Genomic DNA, 5,873 nt, shown 5'->3' on the forward strand with positions numbered 1-5,873 from the left:
TTTGATAGAAGTGTTCAAAATCATGAAGGACTTAGATAAAGTAAATAAAGAGGAACTGTTCACATTGGTGGAAGGGTTGAGAACCAGAGGACATCGATTTAAGGTGATTGGCAAAAGAACCAAAGGTGACATGAGGAAAAAACTTTTTTACACAGCGAGTGGTTAGGATCTGGAATGCACTGCCCCAGGGGGTGGTGGAGGCAGATTCAATCGTGACTTTCTAAAAAGAATTGGATAAATACTTGAAAGGGAAAAAATTTGCAGGACTACGGAGAAAGAGCGGGGGAAAGGGACCAACTGGATTGCTCTTTCAATGAGCCATCGTGGGCTTGATGGGCAGAATGGCCTCCTTCTGTGCTGTAACCATTCTGTGATTCTATGATAACGCACCTTGTGGTGATGTGGCTATTCTTGTACCTGTCCTGGTGCGGACTGGTGGGTTCCGAAGAGGCGCCATCAGCCGTGGAGGGGGTATCCCTTGTCCCCAAGTAGCCATATCCTCTAACACTGGTCCCAGAGCGAAACATGGGGGGAATATGACAGCATCATGGCAGCATCCTGGGTATCGGGCTCACGCCTCCATGTACCTCCTCCTGTGGTTGCAGACGAGCTGAACATTGATGGAGTAGAAACCGTTGCGATTAACAATGGCAGCTGGCCTCATGGTTGCGTGTGTGCGGTCTATGGCACCCTGATGGTTGCGTGTGTGGTGTATGGCACCCTGATGGTTGCGTGTGTGTGTGGTGTATGGCACCCTGATGGTTACATGTGTGTGTGGTGTATGGCACCTTGATGGTTGCGTGTGCGGTGTATGGCACCCTGATGGTTGCGTGTGTGGTGTATGGCACCCTGATGGTTACATGTGTGTGTGGTGTATGGCACCTTGATGGTTACATGTGTGTGTGGTGTATGGCACCTTGATGGTTGCGTGTGCGGTGTATGGCACCCTGATGGTTACATGTGTGTGTGGTGTATGGCACCTTGATGGTTGCGTGTGCGGTGTATGGCACCCTGATGGTTGCGTGTGTGGTGTATGGCACCCTGATGGTTACATGTGTGTGTGGTGTATGGCACCTTGATGGTTACATGTGTGTGTGGTGTATGGCACCTTGATGGTTGCGTGTGTGCGGTGTATGGCACCCTGATGGTTGCGTGTGTGCGGTGTATGGCACCCTGATGGTTGCGTGTGCGGTGTATGGCACCCTGATGGTTACGTGTGTGCGGTGTAGGGCACCCTGATGGTTGCGTGTGCGGTGTATGGCACCCTGATGGTTGCGTGTGTGGTGTTTGGCACCCTGATGGTTACGTGTGTGGTGTATGGCACCCTGATGGTTGCGTGTGTGGTGTATGGCACCCTGATGGTTGCGTGTGTGCGGTGTATGGCACCCTGATGGTTGCGTGTGCGGTGTATGGCACCCTGATGGTTACGTGTGTGCGGTGTAGGGCACCCTGATGGTTGCGTGTGCGGTGTAGGGCACCCTGATGGTTGCGTGTGCGGTTTAGGGCACCCTGATGGTTGCGTATGCGGTGTATGGCACCCTGATGGTTACGTGTGTGTGGTGTTTGGCACCCTGATGGTTGCGTGTGCGGTGTATGGCACCCTGATGGTTACGTGTGTGCGGTGTAGGGCACCCTGATGGTTGCGTGTGCGGTGTAGGGCACCCTGATGGTTGCGTGTGCGGTGTAGGGCACCCTGATGGTTGCGTGTGCGGTGTAGGGCACCCTGATGGTTACATGTGTGCAGTCTCTGGCACCCTGCACTGTGGAAAGCCAGCCAGAGCTGCAAACCCCAATGATCTCTCCGTCTGACTGCTGTCATCAGTTGGGAAGGAGATATTTTGATTGGCCCTGGCAAATAACGCCTCGGTCACCTGCCTGATGCATTTGTGGGCGGCTGACTGCAACACCCTCGATGTGTCCCCTTTAGCAGCCTGATAGGATCCAGAGGTCTAAAAGTTGAGGGTAGTGGTCACTTTCACTGTCACTGACATGGCATGGCCGCCAGGTTCAGCAAGCAGGAGGTCTTCCTCAAGAAGGTTGCAGAGATCCAGAACCAGCAGCCTTGACAATCAGAGCCTCCTGAAGCACTGCTCCTTGTCTCTGGCCCACCTGCAACTCCTTCTTCAGCATGCCCCTGCTGCTGCTCTTCTTCCTCCTCCCTTTCTTCTCTCCGATAGGGTTAAAATCCCGGAACTCCCTTTCTAACAGCACTGTAGGAGAACCTTCACCACACGGACTGCAGCGGTTCAAGAAGGCGGCTCACCACCACCTTCTCAAGGGCAATTAGGGATGGGCAATAAATGCTGGCCTCGCCAGCGACGCCCACATCCCATGAACGAATAAAAAAAAACATAAGAAATAGGAGCAGGAGTAGGCCACATGGCTCCTCGAGCCTGCTCCGCCATTCAAGATCATGGCTGATCTTCGACCTCAACTCCACTTTCCCGCCCGATCCCCATATCCCTTGATTCCCCTAGAGTCCAAAAATCTTGAATATACTCAACGACTGACCATCCACAGCCCTCTGGCGTAGAGAATTCCAAAGATTCTGAGTGAAGAAATTCCTCCTCATCTCAGTCCTAAATGGCCGACCCCTTATCCTGAGACTATGCCCCCTAGTTCTAGACTCTCCAACCAGGGGAAACAGCCTCTCAGCATCTACCCTGTCAAGCCCCATCAGAATCTTCTATGTTTCAATGAGATCACCTCTCATTCTTCTAAACTCCAGAGAATATAGGCCCATTCTACTCAATCTCTCCTCACAGGACAACCCTCTCATTCCAGGAATTAATCTAGTGAACCTTCGTTGCACTGCCTCTAAGGCAAGTATATCCTTCCTTAGAGAAGGAGACCAAAACTGTACACAGTACTCCAGGTGAGGTCTCACCAAAGCCCTGTGCAATTGCAGTAAGACTTCCTTACTCTTGAACTCCAACCGACTTGCAATAAAGGCCAACATACCATAAAGTGCAGCTAGAGCTGTTCCCATAGTCAGATTCTCATTCTGATCACCTAACAATATCAAAAGCATAATCCAAAGCAAACAGTGATTCCAGGATCACAGCCCACAATGTGAGTGCAGCAGCTTGATTCCGATAGGTTCCCCTTTAGATCCAGCGCACTGATCAGTCAGCTCCCAAGCCCAGGGTTGCCCTGGTGACGTGCGATAATCCCGTGCCACACTCGTTAAAATCACATCGGGGTGCTAATTGCATCACAGGACCCCCATTTACATATATATTCATGAGCCTTGTGCCTCTCTACAGAGCGAGACTCGTGGTCCCAGATATTCGCCACTGTTAATGTCGCAGCGACCGGGGACGGGCGGGATCTCCATTTCTGGGATGTTAACCCCTCGCTCGACCTTTTCCTGCCCGTCGGAGTGATCTAAAATCAAGGCTGTGGTGTCAGGTTCCGCATGCACACCGACCACACCCAGCTCTACCTCTCCACTACCTTTCACAATCCCTCCATTGTCTCTGTGCCGTCAGCCTGCTTGTCGGACATCCAGTCCTAGATGAGCTGTAATTTCCTCCAGTTAAACATTGAGAAGACCGAAGCCATTGTCTTGGGCCCCGCCACGACCTCTGAACCCTTGCAAAAGATTCCACCCCCGCCCCCTCCACAGCCATTATCTCAGGTTGAACCAAACTGTTCACAACTTCTGTGTCCTGACTGACCATGAGGTGAGCTTCTGAATCCATATCTTCTCCATCACAAATACCGCCTCCTCCCACCTCTGTAACATCGCCCGTCTCCGCCCCTGCCTCAGCCCATCTGCTGCTGAAAACCTCAGCCGTGCCTGTGGCAGCTCCAGGCTTGATGATTCCAATTCTCTCCCGGCCGGTCTCTTATCTTCCACCCTCCATAAACTTCAGCTCATCCAAAACTCTGCTGCCCGTATCCTGACTCTCACCAAGTCCCATTCACCCATCACCCCTGTGCTCGATGACCTACATTTGCTCCCAGACTGGCAACACCTCCAATTTAAAATTCGCATCTTTGTATTTAAATCCCATCATGGCCTCGCTTCTCCCGATCTCTGTAACCTTCAACGGCCCCATAACCCTCCGAGATCTTAGATGTCCTCCAACTCTGGCTTCTTGTGTAATCCCATTCCCTTCACCCCACCATTGGCGGCCGTGCCTTCAGCTGCCTGGGCCCTAAGCTCTGGAATTCCCACCCCACACCTCGCCACCTCTCTCTCCTCCTTTAAGACCGTCCTTAAAACTCACCTCTTTGACCAAGCTTTTAGTCATCTGTCCTAATATCTCCTTCTTTGGCTCAGTGTAATTTTTTGTCTGATTACACTTCTGTGAAGCACCTTAGAACATAGGAACATAAGAAATAGGAGCAGGAGTAGGCTATCCGGCCCCTCGAGCCTGCTCCGCCATTCAATCAGATCATGGCTGATCTTCGACCTCAACTCCACTTTCCAGCCCAATCCCCATATCCCTTGATTCCACTGGAGTCCAAAAATCTATCGATCTCAGCCTGGAATATATTCAACGACTCAGCATCCACAGCTCTCTGGGGCAGAGAATTCCAAAGATTCTCAACTCTCTGACTGAAGAAATTCCTCCTCATCTCAGTCTTAAATGGCCGACCCCTTATCCTGAGACTATGCCTCTAGTTCTAGACTCTCCAGCCAGGGGAAACAATCTCTCAGCTTCGACCCTGTCAAGCCCCCTCAGAATCTTTTTGTTTCAATGAGATCACCTCTCATTCTTCTAAACTCCAGAGAGTAGTGACCCATTCTACTCAATAAACTTAGGACATTTTTCCATGTTAAAAATGCTATATAAATGCAAGTTGTTGTTGATTTTAATGCAACGAGAATGCGAGGAGGAGGGAGAACATGTAGGACAGTGTACTCATACCTTCAGAGGGACAATGGTCACTGAGGTATTGATAATTTTTAGCAAGAGGGGGTGTGATGGAAGGACAGAGGTTGGAGGCTGGAGGTGAGAAGGTAAAAGGGATGAGATAGAAAGGAAGAAAAACGTGCATTTATATAGCACCTTGCACAACCTCAGCCTATAAAGTACTTTTGAAGTGTAGTCCCTCTTGTAATGTAGGAAACATGGCAGCCAATTTACACACAGCAAGGTCCCACAAACAGCAATGAGATAAATGACCAGATAATCTGTTTTAGTGATGTTGGTTGAGGGATAAATATCGACCAGGACACAGGGTAGAACTCCCCTGCTCTTCTTCCAATAGTTCCATGGGATCTTTTACATCGAACTGGTTTAAGGTCTCATCTGAAAGACGGCACCTCCAACAGTGCGGCACCCCCTCAGTGCTGTTCTGAAGGAGAGACTTTTCTTGTATCCGGTCCAGTTGTGTGAGAGAGGTGCCTCCCTAGGTATGGGAAGGGTATTCAGGCTGATCACGCACGCCCCACTCTGGGATTTCTTCAGCCGCACCCCCAGTGATACCGTCCAGACTTTTTTGGGGCGCTGCGTTGAGACTCTCTTTGAGAACTGCCAACGCCCCAGAGATGAGTTTCTCTCTGTATTTGGAGGTCGCCTGGGCTACACACTGCGTTCATTGCACTCTACACTGGGCCTCTGGGGGGGCCTGCAGCCCACCGTTGCCCCTCGCAACACACCGCGAGCAGTTCCCGGCGCTGAGCGGTAGATGGCGCTGCGGCGGGCGTTCGCACCACTTTACCCTTCATGAAGGCCGCTCTTGCTTCTAATTCATAATCGTCGTTTGATAAAATATTTTTACCTTATCCTGATTATCGACGGCCTGACTCTGAATATTGATGAATATTCATGCGATTCCTTGAATAAATTAATAAATTATCGAATACCCGTGAGACTCACCGAGTCCGCGCCTTTTACGGAGCGGGGGGCGGGCGCGGT

This window comes from Heptranchias perlo, chromosome 19 (genome assembly GCF_035084215.1).
Source record: "Heptranchias perlo isolate sHepPer1 chromosome 19, sHepPer1.hap1, whole genome shotgun sequence".
Taxonomy (NCBI): Eukaryota; Metazoa; Chordata; class Chondrichthyes; order Hexanchiformes; family Hexanchidae; genus Heptranchias; species Heptranchias perlo.